The sequence below is a fragment of the Ovis canadensis genome, chromosome 4 (genome assembly GCF_042477335.2).
Source record: "Ovis canadensis isolate MfBH-ARS-UI-01 breed Bighorn chromosome 4, ARS-UI_OviCan_v2, whole genome shotgun sequence".
NCBI classification, from domain to species: domain Eukaryota; kingdom Metazoa; phylum Chordata; class Mammalia; order Artiodactyla; family Bovidae; genus Ovis; species Ovis canadensis.
Genome location: NC_091248.1, coordinates 107,938,780 through 107,955,233, shown reverse-complemented (window position 1 = coordinate 107,955,233; position 16,454 = coordinate 107,938,780). Strand labels below are relative to the sequence as shown.

The 16,454-nt window shown below is 51.3% G+C and overlaps 1 long non-coding RNA gene across 1 annotated transcript; it reads left to right on the top strand.

The window, feature by feature from the left end:
• Positions 1-54: 54 nt before the first annotated feature.
• LOC138439489 (uncharacterized) lies at positions 55-14,468 on the top strand. Its single transcript, XR_011256746.1, has 2 exons — positions 55-149; positions 12,882-14,468. It is a non-coding gene; the product is annotated as an uncharacterized lncRNA (long non-coding RNA).
• Positions 14,469-16,454: the final 1,986 nt, after the last annotated feature.

Sequence of the window (16,454 nt, the reverse complement as noted above, 5' to 3'; positions counted from 1 at the left end):
AAAGGAGAAGTGAGACTGAACCAGGGACCCCATGTGATCACTCCAAGTTCCCCCGCAGTGGGGCCAAGGCACACGGGGAACGAGGAGACGTGGCCTCCACAGCTGGGAGCCTCGGTAGAGATGTGTGTCCACGCCTCTCATTTCCAACGGTGAGACAGCCCCTGCCCCCACTTCCCCTGGTCGGGGCATCAGATTGAGGGTGTGGTGAGAGGCCTGATTCCGGTTGAAGCCACAGTGCGTGTGTGTATGTGCAAGGGTTGGGGGTGGGGGGAGCCACATCACCAAAGGGAACCGAAAGCCCAGTGTGAGTGGTGGGGAGAGAACCTAGAGGTCCTGCAGGCAGCCGGACAAGACCCCCTCCCGACTCTAGACCCGTCCCCTCAACACAGGCCCAGGACCCAGCCCCCACACCCGCCCTCAGTCCGGGCTGTCAGGCTTCCCCGGGGCTGGCCTGGCCCTTAGATATTCACTCCCATTTCTGGGAACTTGTTGGCGAGACACTAGACTCTGGGATCCAGCTGCCCCGAGCCACACCCTGGCTCTCCCCTCAGGAATGGTCTGATCCTGGGCAAACCTCAGACTCCGAGGACCCCCAAGTCCTGCCCGTAATGTGAGAATGATAACCTGAGAGTCACAGTGAGCCCTTCAGCCGTGCCAGGTGAAAGTGGCCAACCAAAGTCCGCTCGGTCTAAACACCCCTGCCCTCCTGGAGCTTCCATTCTGTGCAGCCAGACAGGCAGTCAGTGCCTCAGGAACAGAGCTGGGCCAAGGGCACCCTGTGGTCTGACCATGGGCTTCATGCTGCCATTCTGGCTCCTGCCTGCAGAGGACATGACGCCGTATCTGACACGCATTGCCATGGCCCAGGACACCGCAACTGGGGCTTCCTTCCCCTTTCTCACTAAACCCTCCTCCTCGGAGCACTCTGAGGTGTGAGCTGGAAGTCCCCCACTCGGCCAGCACTGTCACACAGATGCCTCTAGACCTCACATCCCCCTTCTCCCAAACCTGCTCTCTTTCTTCAAATGGCCTGAGTCCCAGGAAGCTCCGCGGCCGCCCTTGTCCACCCCCAGGCCCACCGAGCACCAGTGCCACCTCCCTTCTCCTCCATGGCCAGCCCCTCTCCTCTCCCTAATCCTCGGCAACCTGGCTCCCACCCTGTGCCCATGGATTCTGCTCTGGGCCTTGGACCCACAGCTCCAGCAGCCCCTGAAACCCCCAGGTATGCCTCAGAGGCTCCAATCTCTGAGTTTCTTTCTCGCTTCAACCCTCAGGTCCTGAGACTTCACTATTGCTTGAGTTTCTCACCATCCACTGTAAATAAATGCCCTGGCAATCTGCTCCTAGCTCAGCTCGGGGTCTTAGTGTCCTCCTCTACCCCACGCCGCCTGCCCCTGCCCTGCCTCTTGGTGCAATCATCATTGGTCCTTCTGCCAATTGTCCCCCGACTTGTATCATGTGCCCCACTGAGACATGAGGATGCCTATCGCCCAGATCCTCGTCTTCGCGCCCCTTCCTCCATCTGCCCTTGGTCTGATTCAGACTCTCCTACAATATGCTTAGTTCAGTGCTTCACTCAAACCACTTCCCTCCCCTCTCCTGGGCTGTGTCAAGGAAGGGGCCAGGGCCTCCATCCTTCCTGCCAGTCTGGAGGACTCACTTTAGAGCATGCAGCTGTTGGACGAGGAAAAGAAAGAGAAGGAAGTCCAACCTGGAAACCGCAGCCTTCCAGGGCTCTGGCAGTGGGAATGGCTGAACCCCTGCTCTGTGGGTACGGAGGCCACCCCAGTCCCACAGGAACCAGCAATGGACTTCAGTGTTCCTGCTTGTCCCAAACAGACTTGGCCGAAGCCTAGAATTCATAGGTGTCCCCACTGGAGAAAGGGGTCCCATCTAGATGCATGAGGACCACTCATCATCGATGTGAGAGGCAGGAGGCCCTGTGGCTTCTCAGCCAGGTTCATCTCAAGTCCCTGAAACTTACAACCAGGGCTCAGGATCCCCCTTGGGGCAGGGACTATTGTCCCTCTAAGGTGGGGGGTGGTGTGTGTGGCTCAGCTGTGTCCAGGATGGCAGTGTCAGCCCAAGGACACAGGGGGCCTCTTCTCAGCTCACATCTGGCCCTCAGGGTGGTGGAATGAGGCCAGAACCACCCTGGATGGGAAGGGACACCCACGATGGCTCTGGGAGTCCAGAGGAGGCACTCTCTGACCTGGAGGAGCTGGCGCGTGAGATTATGGGAGGATATTTGTCCCACACAGCCTCTCAACACTTTATCGTGGGAAGGGGATGTCCAGGCTGTCCCTCTGGCCTCCTAAGGGGTGGGCTGGCTGGGGGTCATGGCATGAGTACATCATGTGTGTAGCAAAGGCAGGGCAAGGAGCTCCTGGAGGGCCGGGAGCCAACGGAGCTGTGGGTACAGGTATTTGGTTCTTCCCAGCCAGGTACCCTTGGGCCAGAGCTACTGCCTTGTAGGAATCAGGCCTGGGGGCCCAGTTGGGGAACCCCTAGGTTGCTCTGCTGCTATGGCCTCTGATGTTGGGGGCAGAAAATCAAGAAAGCAGAGAGCCCTGAAGGCTGAAGGACTCTGGAGGTGGGGAGGTGGGTTAGGCCTCTCTGGAGAGGAATCCAGAGGAAGTTCTTACCAGGCCAGTGTCCTGGAATCTCAGTGTTTCACAGTTTTCCAAGTTGGGAGCCAGCTGGCACTCTGATACCCACCCAGGACCCTGTGCCAGGCAGACTGGACCCATAAGGACGCTGGTGGGCATGCAGGATCCAGGAGTCTATGCTGATCTGTGCTAGTCTGTGGACCAGTCTCCCCTACCTCTTTCAGCCTGCCCTCCTCCCTTTCTTCTGAAGCAGCACTTCCAAAGCTGCAGGGAAGGCGACATGGCCTGACAGCTTGTCCAGGCCCATCAGTGACTTCCAGGACAGGGACAAGAACGAGGAACCTGCTCAGGTAGAAAAGAGCTTATGGGGGCTTCCTCATCACCCCTCCACATACTGCAAAGGCTTTGGTGGCAGTAACAAATCACAGGGATGCCCAAAAGGACTCGGCAAGAGGGTAGTGAGCCTGAGGATCCTGGGTCCATCTGGAACTCGGCTGTCTAGAGAGCACGTGTGCTCAGTCCAGCCTCCTCACTGTAGTTCAGGGTCATGGTGGTCAGGAGAGAGAGAGTAAATGGCAGGCCTCTTGCAAAGGGACAGCCCATCCCAAGCAATGGGGAAGAACCAAGAGAAGTCCGGCCAGCCTGGTGAGTGAAGGCCCTATTGTAAAGGGACGTGGTGTTCTGGGGAGGGCAAACTGCATGCTGGGCTGGGTGGAGGAACCCATGTGTGTGCGTGTGTGCATGCTAGGTCGCTTCAGTCAGGTTCAACTCTCTGCAACCCTAGGGACCATTCCTCTGTCCTTGGGATTCTCCAGGCAAGAATACTGGAGTGAGCGGCCATACCCTCCTCCAGGGGATCTTCCCAACCCAGGGATCAAACCTGAGTCTCTTACACTTCCTGCATTGGCAGGTGGATTCTTTGCCACAACCAGGTAATGCTATGAACCCCCAAGACATGCGGGACACCACTAAGCACTTTTCATACATTATTGCATTTAACTGTCACACCGACCACCATGAGATAGGTGGGCATCATTCGTACGTGTCCCCATTTGCAAAGAAGCAAACTGAGTGACTGACTTGCTAACCTTTCGAACCTGAGCAAGTTACTCAACTTCTTTGTATTCTTAGCTTTATCTTTGGTGTTCCTTGGCTTGAAGAAGCATCACCATGATCTCTGCCTTCATCTTCACATGTTGCTCTCCTTGTGTCCATGTCCCTGTGTCCCAATTCCCTTTTTTATAAGGACACCAGTCATACTGGATTCGCACCCACCCTAATGACCCCATCTTAACTAATTACACCTGTGAAGATCCTATTTCTAAATAAGGTCACATTCAGAGATACTGGCAGTTAGGACTTTAATTTGCAGGGAGGACACAATTCAACCCATGACAGTATTTACCGTGCAATCCATTATCCACCAAACATGGGTCACATTTGATTCTCATAACAGCTGTGCAAGGCAGGGATATGTACTATCTTCATTTCATAGACGAAGACATTGAAGTTCAGAAAGGTTAGGCAGTTTCCCCAAAGGCATGCAGCAACTAGTAAAATGAGGCACTTGGATTTGAACCTGACTACGAGTGATCTTTGTTCACTTTAAAGTCACACAGATCTTGATGTCAGGTCGCAGCTGTCTGATCTTGGGCAAAGCATTCAGCCTCTCTGAGTCGCAGTGTCCTTGTTTGTAAAGGGGCTTAACACCCTACTGCCAGGAAAGAACTGCTATTCAGTAGTAGGGTTGGGTGGTCAGGTTGTCTAGCCCAGCGCCTGGCACACAGCAGCAGAAGTGATGATAATTTAAACATAGCAGCAGCTACTCCCCAGAGTACATCCTGTGTTCTGCTGGTTCTGGGTGGCTGCCTCACTACAGCCAGCTGTCCTCGCTGAGTCCCTGGGGTAGGCAGAGCCAGGGAGGCAGGCAGATCCCACCCTCTGCCAGCCGAGAGCGTGCTGGGGCTATTCCCCCACCTCCAGCCGCCCATCCGACATGCCTTCCCCTGGGAGAGGAGAGGGAGCCGGCTGCTAGGGGCCTCCTTCCTCACTCTCAGGCCCCGGGGGGTTGTCTGTACAGAAAATGTGGCCTGTGTGTGCCGGGGCATGCTCATGGCCCCTGAGAGAGGCTGCCCACTCCCCAGCCGCCTCACCCTCAGAAACAGGCCCAGGAGAAGGTGTGGGATCACAGAACAGAGCTGGGTGGGTGGATGGGGGACTGTGGGGAGGGGCTGACCGCCAAGGCGGGGGCAGTATGAAGTGATGGGAAGGGTTCTCTATCCTGATCTGATTGTGGTGACAGTTATACAACCCTCTGTATATTCCAAAACTCAGAACTGTGCACTAAAAAGTTTTCACTGTATGTAGGGCATTAAAAATAAATAAAAAGGGCACCCAGAAAATCCAAATTCTACATGTCAAGAAGTTTTAGGAATAGAGACTTCCCTGGGGGTCTAGAGGCTAAGACACTGTGCTCCCAGTGCAGGGGCCCTGGGTTTGACCCCTGGTCAGGGAACCAGCTCCCACATGTCACAAGACTTTGCATGCTGCAATGAAAGATCCTGCGTGTGGCAACTAAGATCCGGCACAGCCCAATAAATGAATAAATAAAAATAAATATTTTTTAAAAAGAAATGTATTAGCTTGTAATTTTCTTTTCATGGAAGCAAAAGACCTATATATGGTAAATAGGCCTTAAAGAACTCTTCCAGTAAGTCTTAGATAAAAATTCTAAATAATTTTAACAAGAAAAGTAAAAGAACAGGCTCATCACACAGACGCTGGGGTGGTAATTGCCCCAACCCTCTCCATTTCTTCCTCCCTCTGCCTGGCTCTTCCGCCCTTCCCCTGCTTGTCCTGCTGCACCTCTACTGACTTCCTCCCACTCTCAGGAACCTGAGTACTGTCTCTGGGGTTTGATGACTTCTCACAGGCCCCCCGACTGCCCCAGGGACTCAGAAAAAGGGGACACCTCAGTGTGGGCAGCTCCAGATAGGAGGCGTATGAGACGAGGTTGTGGCAGGATGCAGGTGAAATTAAATGGAAGCAAGTTTAGAATATTTGCAGAGATGTGAACAAGATTGGGCTTCCCAGGTGGCGCTAGTAGTAAAGAACCTGCCTGTCAAAGCAGGAGACATAAGAGATGCAGGTTTGATCCCTGGGTTGGACAGATCCCCTGGAGGAGGGCATGGCAACCCATTCCAGTATTCTCGCCTGGAGAATCCCATGGATAGAGGAGCCTGGTGGGTTACAGTCTGTGGGGTCGCAGAGTCAGACATGACTGAAGCAACTTAGCACGCACGAACAGGACTGACGAAGCCACTATGAAACTTTCAGGCCCCCAAGGTGAGCATCAGAAGGGAGCTGTCACCATCCACAGAGGGGCTGCCCTCCAGGATCCATGGCCATGCACAATCAGCGTGGGTTGGGGGGGGCAGGGGGCTCCATCTGTGCCACCCTCCTGCCCTCCTATTTCTTTCCAATGCCTCCCCTTAGCCAATTCCACCCAGAATTCAGAGGCCAAGGGACCCCATGTCACACAGGCCCAGCAGCTTTGGGGAGTGAAGTAGAACAGAGAAAAGCAGAGGGTGGTACCCGGACGGGAGGTGGTGAGGATGGGGGGGCAAGAGGTGAGAAACCAAAGCCCTGGGAAGGGAGGACCCTCCTGGGGAAACTGGGGGCATACCCTGGTCCCATGGTTGCCGAGGGCTTCTGCCGAGGGCCAGCCAGCCATCCTAGCTCTTCCATGGCGGGAGTTCCTGGATGAATGAATGATGGACGGGAAAAGGCGTGGGTGACAGAATGAATGGGAAGGGGTCTGTTTCCATCCGCACTAAGAACAAGGTGGGTCCTGTTCCCCAGGATTTCCACCTTTCCAGGACTTTAAGGACTACTTCCTAAGTACCCACTTTGGGGCCTTACAGAAGACTCTGAGCAAGACAAGCTGAGGTCACGGGCTGGGCAGGATGGGGCGCGGTGGGCCATCAGGTACAGGGAGCCTGAGGGTCCTGCAGTATAAAAGGCCTGGCTCCTCCTCCGTCTCCCTGGAAACCTGCCCCGGAAACCTTCCCTCCCCAAGCCCCACCTTCTCCATCAGGGTTTCTCAAGGACATGGGCTGGGTTCACTGGGCTCAGTCAGCCGTTGGCTGCCGAGGAGGGGAGGCATAGCAGGGTGGAAACCAAGGGACCTGTCACTCCGTGTAGCGCCTGTGTGCTCATCCGCGGAGCAGCAGCCATGCTCCCCAGAGCGGGCCTCCTGGTGGGGGGAGCAGCGCCTGGCCTTGGACCCGCACACGCTCTGAGTGCCCTGGGAGGCCGGGCTGGTAGCTAATGGGGAAAAGGAGGGTAGCCCCCATTCCCAGTGAGTCCTGCCGCCTGTTGGTCCCTGGGGGCTGAGGGGAACTGTGGACCAGCTCAAGGATCCACACTGGGAGGTATTTGAGGAGCAGGATGGAGCCTGACTACAAGGCTACCAATAAGTCCTGCCTGGATCTTAGAATACGCATTTCCCTGAATGTGGACCTCTGCCCGTGCAGCCCCACAAAGCTCCATCACAACTGCAGCCTGTTTCCTGGGGCTACCACACTGTGGCCATCTCCCTGGTCAGTCCAGCCTCCTGTGGCCCATCTCTAAGGCCATCTTTCTTCAGGCAGCTCTCCTGCCCACTTGCTCTGCCCAGGACCTTTCCTGGGGACAACTTACCTGGATGGGATAGGAAGACAGTAAACTGTCCACAAGTAAACCCTAGAATAACCGCTAAGAAAACAGGAAAAAAGTTTTTTTAAAAAAATCATTAAAGGAATAATTAAAATGTTATACAAGAAATTACTGACTTGGAACTTGCCTGGTGGTCCAGTGGTTAAGACTCCATGCTTCCAATGCAGGGGGCATGGGTTCAGCCCCTAGCTGGGGAACTAAGATCTTACTTGCCATGCAGCACCGCCAAAAAAAAAAAAAAAAAATTCACTTAATACAAAAGGAGGCAGTCTAAGAGAAACAGAGGAACAAAAATAAGAATGATATATTTAGAAAACAAGTAAAATCCCTAATGCAAATACAACTATATTAGTAATGTGAATGAATTAAACAGTCCAATCAAAAAAGGCAGAGATCATCAGATCAGATTTAAAAACAAGATCCAGCAAAATACTGTCTATAAGAAGCATACTTTGAAGATACAAATAGATTTAAATTAAGAGGATGGAGAAAAGTTTTATCATACAAACAGCAACCATAAGAAAACGGGAGGCACTATAGTATCACCAGACAAAATAGATTTTAAAACAAAAAACGTAACTTAAGGTAAAGATGGACATTTTATAATGATAAAAGTATATTCCATCAGAAAAGTGACAATTATAAACATATGTGTACCTAACAACAGATCCTTACTCCATGTACAAAAACTAACTCAAAATGGATCAAATCCTATATGGAAGAGCTAATACTATAAAGCTCTTACAAGAAAACACAGGGATAAATTTTTCTAACCATACACATGTCAGTACGCTTGCCTGGCAAATCCCATGGACGGAGGAGCCTGGTAGGCTGCAGTCCATAGGGTCTCGAAGAGTCGGACATGACTGAGCGACTTCACATACACTTGTCTATAGTCAAAGCTATGGTTTTCCCAGTAGTCATATACGGATGTGAAAGTTGGACCATAAAGAAAGCTGAGCTCCGAAGAATTGATACTTTTGAATTGCGGTGCTGGAGAAGACTCAAGAGAGTCCCTTGGACTGCACGGAGATTCAACCAGTCAATCCTAAAGGAAATCAATTCTGAATATTCATTGGAAGGACTGAAGCTGAAGCTGAAGCTCCAATACTTTGGCCACCTGATGTGACGAGCTAACTCATTGGAAAAGACTTCTGTGAAAGATTGAAGGCAAAAGAAGAAGGGGTTGGCAGAAGATGAGATGATTATAGCATCACTGACTCAATGGACATGAATTTGAGCAAACTCTAGGAGATATCAGAGGACAAAGGAGCCTGGCGTGCTGCAGTCCTTGGGGTCGCAAAGAATCAGACATGAGTTAGCAGCTGAACAACCACCACCATATACTAGGCAATGATTCCTTAAATATGACACCAAAAGTACAAGCTACAAAAGAAAAAAACAGATAAATTGGACTTTACCAAAATTAAAAACTTTTGTACTGCCAAAAAAAGAGAAACAAATCATAAAAAATGAAAATGACCCACAGTATGGGAAAAAAATATTGGCTATCTATATACTTGATAAGTTACTTGTATCTAGAATATATAAAGAACTCTTACAACAAAATAATAAAAAGACAAATAACTCGATTTTTTAAATGAGCAAAAGACTTGAATAGACATTTCTCCAGAGAAGAAACATAAATGACTAATGAGCTCATGTAAAGATGTTCAACACGATGAGTCATTAGACAAATGCAAATCAAACCACAAAGAAATACCACTTCACGTTCACTAGATGGCTATCATCCAAAAAATCAGATGATAATAAGTATTGTCAAGGAAGTAGGGAAATTAAAACCCTCATACATCACTAGGCTTCCCTGGTGGCTCAGACAGTAAAGAATCTGCCTGCAATGCAGGAGACCTGGGTTCAATCCCTGGGATGGGACGATCCCCTGGAGAAGGGAAAGGAAACCCACTCCAGTATTCTGGCCTGGAGAATTCCACGGACAGATGAGCCTGGCAGGCCACATTCCATGGATTGCAAAGAGTCAGACATGACTGAGCGACTTTCACTTTATCACTTATCACACCCCTGCTGGGAATGTGAAATGATGCAGCCAACTTTTGAAAACAATTTGGCAGTTCCTCAAAAAGTTAAAGTCATAGTTACCATATGCTGTAGCAATTCCAGGCCCAGTAATATCCCCAAGAGAAGTTACGGTGTCTGTCCTCACAAAATCTTGCACATAAATATCCACAGCAGCATTATTCATAGCAGCCAAACAGCAGAAACAACCCAAATGTCTATCAGCTGATGAGTGGATGAATAAAGTATGGTACATACACACAATGAAATATTACTTGGCAATAAAAAGCAGTGAAGTACAGATACATGGTACAAAATGGATGCATTATGACAACATTACACTAAATGAAAGGCCAGACCAAGGGCTACTTATATGAAATGTCCAGAATAGGCATATACATAGACAGGAAATGTAGCTGAATGGTTGCCTAGGACTGGAGTATGGATGGTGGCGGGAAATAGTGGGGGAAATGCTAAAGGGTGTGGGGCTTATTATAGATAAATGTTCTAAAACTGATCACAGTGATGACTGCACAACTGTGAGTATATTAAACTATCCAATTGTGCACTTTAAACAGGTGAATTTATGGTGTGTGAATTATATCTCAATAAAGCTGTTACCAAAAACCCCAGACAAGTAGGAGTTTGAGATCAGTACTGGGTGCCAAGACATCTGGGGCCTCAAGATGGCCCCAGCTGTGGCTTTGACCCACTGGCCTCCACTCCCTCACCCTCTGACCCCCTCTCTTCATATGACCTGGAACAGACAGCTGCCATTTCCCCTCCCTCAGCCTAAGATCTTGCTTGTGTCCAAACTATGGAGTGGAGCTATGGTGCTGAGTGAGGTCAGGGCCTTGTCCAGAGGCCACTGGCAAGTCCTGGCCCAAACTCCTGCAAGATTCTCTCTTCCGGCCAGCCTTCGGGGGAAGGTCTGCGTGGGCAGCTTCCTTCCTACCTGCAAAGGAAGTCAAGAGGCAACCATTCAATTACATTTCTTTGCACTGCCATCTGGGGACGGGGCCTGGAGCCATGGCAGCCACATGGGGCTGTGGGCTGCGCAGCTCGAGGAGGCCTCATCCACATCTCCACCATTGTGGACCCATTACAAAACTTTCCCAGCCCGTGGAAGGGAGTAGGCTGTCTTGTTAAGCTCTCCTTTTCACTGATTTGCACAAATTTGCCTTACAGTCTGAATATGTGCTACGTAGCCACTAGCTACATAGAGCTATTTGTATTAAAGTGAGTTAGAGTTAAATAAAGCTAAAAATTTAGATCCTTAATTGCATTAGCCATATTACTACTAGCGGCTCAGGAGCCTCGCAGGGCTCTTGTATTGGACGGGGCAGATATAGAACATTTCCATTGTCACAGAAAGTTCTATTGGACTGTGCTGCTCAGAACCACCAGAGGAGGTTTTATGGGATCTTGAGAGCAGGACTATGAGGCATTGGAAGAAGAAAAATGGGCGGGAAGAAGAGGAAATTGCATGCAGGAAGCCACACACATTTCCTCTCCTCTTTGCCCCCCCTCTCAGCGTCTTCAAGCCCTAATGATATTCCCAAGGATCATTCTTTGTGAAAAAGAAAGTCAAAAAAGAGGTTGGGGAAGTCCCAGTTTCCCCAGTCAGCCCAAGGCTGATTGGCAAGCTCCCCTCCAGGCTGGAGAACCTCGTGGCTTCGAGGTCCCTGTGTGGTGCCTGGAAATATTCTGCCAGTACTGCCCATCTCCAGGTGCTGGCTCTGTGGCAAGGTTCAGACAGGCAATCTGACTGCACTGGTCTCTCTTTACCAAAAGACAGTAACAGAAAAACACACACACTCCTAAAATCCCAGCAGGTTCCATCCAACAAGGAAGTACTGAGTTCCTACTCTGCTATTAACCTGTGAGCAGTGATGGTCAAGTGTGTGGGCTGACACTGGTACTTGAGTAGGCATGCTGCAATTTGGCATGGTCCCTGGAATACAGTGAGATGCACCCCTGCAGGCATTTTAAGGGACAGAAGAAGTCCTTTCTGGAAGGGGCTGGCAGCCTAGTTATTCTGAATCAGATGGAGGGGTGGCCAGCTGTGGGATACAGCTGTGGAATTAGAATCAGATCTGAGATAAACAGAGCCCAGTCAGTCAGGGTAACCTTTGCCTGGGGTGAACATGATGTTGTGAGGGGGGAGAGAGGGTCCTGGGTAAATAGGGAGGTGGAGACAGGAACCACCAAGAGAGGAGTTTCAGGGGCGAGTGTGTGACTTGCAGGGGCAGACTGGGGTCGGGGGGAGGGATGGGATACTGCACGGCCTGTTCCCAAGCACCACACCCAAACGAAACCATGTGATGCTCACAGGCTTGCATGTGGTCGTGTGGGCCAGAGGATGGGTGTGGAAAAATGGACCTTGTTACCATTGGTCACGCTGGGGGGAGTGATAAGCAAGGAAGGGCTGAAGCAGGTGTCATGATGCGCTTTGCCTTTATAACATTGTGATGGCTTACTTCGCTTGTTACAACTGGCGTGGTTTGAAAGGTTGCTGTCGTTTAGTCAGTAAGTCATGTCCAACTCTTTTGCGACTCCCTAGACTATAGCCCGCCAGGCTCCTCTGTCCATGGGATTTCCCAGGCAAGAATGCAGGAGTGGGTTGCCATTTCCTTCTCCAGGGGATCTTTCCGAGCCAGGGATCAAACCCAAGTCTCCTGCATTAGCAGGTGGATTCTTTACTATCGAGCCACCAGGGAAGCCCCAGACTTGAAAGGCATTAAGTACAAAATTTAACAATTTCCTCATCCCTATCTCCCTCACTCCTTACAGCAACCTTTTGCTTCCAGCCACAAAATCCAGAGGAGGATCAACCTGCTGCTCTTGTCAGTACAACCCACAGGAAGGGAAGAAGAGAAAGTAACTTATGTTGGGTTCTTTTGTGTATCAGGAGCCACACATGTGTCAGGCACACATCACATGTACATTGCCTCACTGGACTCTCCCAACCTACAGCAGTGGTTATTACTTCCTTTTACAGATGAAGGGGCTTCCCAGGCTCAGCGGTGAGAATCTGCCTGCAAATGCAGGAGATGCAAGAGACATGGGTGCGACCCCTGGGTCCAGAACATCCCCTGGAGTAGAAAATGGCAACCCACTCCCGTATCCTTGCCTGGAGAATTCCAAGGACAGCGGAGGCTGGCAGGCTATGGTTGCAAAGAGTCAGACACAGCTGAGCACTCGTATGCACGTATTACAATACAGATGAAAGATTTTGGCTTAGGGAGGTAGAGTATACGTGGTAAGGTTAGCATATAAGCTAAAGGACCAGGAGAAAAGAGAATTCCCCTCCAAAGGGGTTAGCTAAAGAGAAATTTAAGAAGGGACCATTTACAGGTCTGCAGATACGGTTAAGAGAATCACCAGGGATGCTGAAGGCCAGGAACTTGTTAGCAGGGATCCACTACCACCCTCTGGGCTGAGCAGATAAGGGACAGGAATAAAGTGGTGAGCAGGAGGCCAGGAAGAAATACCCCAACCACTCTCCTCTTCTGCCTGCAGGTCCTGCCTGTGCCTCTCTTCGACTGACCCAACAGGAAGACAGAGGGCATGAAAGCCAGAGTGAAGCAGTCTGTAGGGCGTGGAGGGGGAGGATGAATGGAAGAGGTAGACATGGAGATCACTCAGCACAGACAGTAAGTGGTGGAGCAGGATTTGAACTCAGGACTCGCTGACTCTAGACCCGGAGCCCTTCTGCTGCCATACTGAGCTACACACACTACTGTGCCCACAAGCCCTGCTGAGTCACAGACGTGGGGACACCCTGTCAAGTAAGGACTTAAGCCTGGGCCAGAGTTATTCCTTGTTTCTCTAGCCAGAACATTCCTGGCTAAAGAAAACAAGAAAGCATTGGTTTTTGGTGAGGATGGTGGCATCCGGTTCCACTAGCTGAGCAGAGAGATATGAGCCCCTTAGCCTGACACTTGCGTGCACCGTGTGTTCGTGCCCCTCCCTCCGCCAGGGGCCTTGTCCCGCATCCCTCGGCCTGGCCCAGGGCGTTCTGCCCATTGCTCTTCCTGATTTGTTCATTCCTGTATTCCTGTATCTGGCTCAATACCTGGCGCCAAGAGGCTATGATCAGTCGTGGTTGAAACTCAACTGCCTCTCCCAAACAACACCCTTTCCTGGGTTTTTATTTCATAGAGTGACTTTTCCAGAAGTTTCTGTACCTTCTGTGGCAGACAAAGAAGGCTAATATTAGCTTTTCAGGTTGGGCTTCAGCAGGAGATGACAATGATGTCGATAAAAATAATATGTTTTGGGTGCTTAACACGTGCCGAATACCATGGAAAGACTTCTACAGGCATTGTCTCATTCGCTGGACACCTCTTCTGCGAATTCTTTCAGTTCAGTTCAGTCGCTCAGTCACGTCCGACTCTTTGTGAACCCATGGACTGCAGCATGCCAGGCTTCCCTGTCCATTGCCAACTCCCGGAGTTTACTCAAACTCATGTCCATTGAGTTAGTGATGCCATCCAACCATCTCATCCTCTGTCGTCCCCTTCTCCTCCTGCCTTCAATCTTCCCTAGCATCAGGGTCTTTTCCAAGGAGTCAGCTCTTCACATCAGGTGGCCAAAGTATTGGAGTTTCAGCTTCAGCATCAGTCCTTCCAATGGATATTCAGGACTGATTTCCTTTAGGATGGACTGGTTGGATCTCCTTGCAGTCCAAGAGACTTTCAAGAGTCTTCTCCAACTCACCTGCACCTTAATCCATTCTCCGAAGCAGGCAGGTCTGCAAACACGCATCCTGGCAGTGTCTCGCCTCAGGCCCCAGCTGTTAATTGCTCCCATCTTGCTTTGGAACTTCCCTGTTGAACGGCACTGGACACTTTAGGAGCCCACTTAAACGCTTGTTCACACCTGACTGGGAGCAGTGAATGCCCTGCGAGGCTAGCTCAGGGGAAAAGTGTTCCTCTTTCCGTCTGAGCTGCTTTCATACAGATGGACCTATGGGATTGGACACACAGATGCCCAACACAATGATCAGCTCCTCAACAAGGCGGTCTTGTGTCAGCTTTCATCCTTCCCACCCCTCATTCCTGCTCCCTGGGATCATATTTCAAAATAAACCTACATGTAAGCCTTTGTCTCAGGCTCTGCTTTCAGGAAACCCAGGCTAAGACAGCCCTTATAAGAATCACGAGGGAGGTACTATTATTACCCCTACCTCACAGGGGAGGGACCTGAGGCTGAGAAAGGTTTGATAACTTGCCAAAATTGTATAGCGGATGAGGGTGGGGCCACTGAAACAGTTAGGAAGGAAGGCAAGGGTATGAAATGCTCCTCTCTGGGAACAGGAGATTGGATTTACCAGGGATTTTTTTTTTTTAAATTTTTGGCCTCTTTGCACAGCATGTTGGATCTTTTTCCCTAACCAGGGATCGAACCTGGGCTCCCTGTAACAGAAGCATGGAGTCCTAACCACTGGACAACCAGGGAGTCCCCTTACCAGGGAACTGGAATAGAATTTCTGATGGTGTTGCATGTCCACTGAAGTTTGTAGGTATGAATTTGAAGTGAATCTAGTCACCCAAGGGCAGGGATGTTCTCCAGTGATACTCAGGTGCTCTGACAGAGGACGGAGGGGATGGAGTGGGCACAGTGGGAGGGTAAGGGTGTGGGGGGTTGGCTAGAGCAGGAAGCAGCTGGGAGCTGGGGTGGCTGGGGTGGGTGCTTGGGCTCCTGGTGGTGATATGGAGTACGGGCCCTGGGGCCCCAAGGGCCTGGCATTGAATCCAGGCTCCGTGGTTTACTCCCAGGGTGACTTACCTGACTTCTCAGATTCTTCATCTGTAAAGCGGGAATGATGGGGTGACCGACATCCCAGAGGAGAAGCGATAAGACCTAATGCCTATGTGCCAGGCCCTGTGCTGAGTCCTCTTCCCAGCTAACTTGCTAAGCCTCACACACCGATGAGGTGGGTGCCATTAGAGCCACAGAGAAGAAAAAGTAGCCACTGAAAGTTAAACGACTTGCCTGAGGTCACAGCAGAGAGCATCAGACTCTGGACTGACCTGGAGTCTGCTCTTAGCCTCTTCTCCACCCAGCCTCCCCGGGGCCCTGCTTCTGACAGACATCACTTTCCTTAACCCTGGTGGGAGCACAGCTGCCACTTCCTCGTTCCTCTTCAGGCCAGCTGGCCCTGGCGCTCTTCTGCTCCCGGGAGCCTGGCTCCAGGCTTAGCCAGGCCTGGTCTCAGTACTGGCCCATAGCTGCCCTCCCTGCCCCCTGCTGCCATCTGCTGGGGACCTTTCAGGGGTCCACACTCGGGGTGGGGGCGTTGGGCGGGGGAGGAGACACACCTTTCCCTGGGTGGGGGGGAGAGGGCGGGGGGAGGGTACGACTGCTATGGCGGGATTTGTGGCTCCACCCTCCATGCCCTGGCCTGTGAGCTGGGGCCCATTCCCACCTCCCCTGCTTCCCAGCTGCACTGAGGAGTTTCCCAGGCTTGAGGTCCACGTGACCAGTGTCTCTCACTTCCTCCCTTTTTCCCCCTCCGCCTGCAGAGCCCAGGGCCTAGCCCGGCCCCCTGCCTGGACTCACAACGCCCCCCTCCCAAGGCCAGGCCTGAGCCCAAGATCTGGAAATGGGTTGGGGAAGGAAAGTCTTGGCATTTGGGGCCCAACCTGGGGCTATCAGGGTAGATGGGAATGGTGGGTAGAGTCCAGGAAAGAAATGCAGAGGTGGAGAGAGGAGGAGGAAACCAGGAGTCCTTGACTTTGGAGACCTGGAGCATCACCACTTGTTTTCCTTTGTTTACTGAGCACTTAGTCTGTGCCAGCCACTACCCTACCCTAAATTCCTTATCTCCATAGTTTCACTTAGTCCTCACTGCAAGTCTATACAAGTAGATATTATGGCCAGTTTACAAATAGGGAAACTGAGGCATGAAGTTAGAGGCTTATGGGCACGTGGAGTTGGCTGAGCCGGGATTTCAACCCAGCTCAGTTTGCTTCTCCTATACACAGGTGAAGAAGGGAACCCCAGGGTGGCAGAGTGACCCAAGGGTCAGGGAGACCAGCGGTCCCAGAGCCCGAGAGTGACGAATTTGTGGGGGTTTTTTTTAGGGTT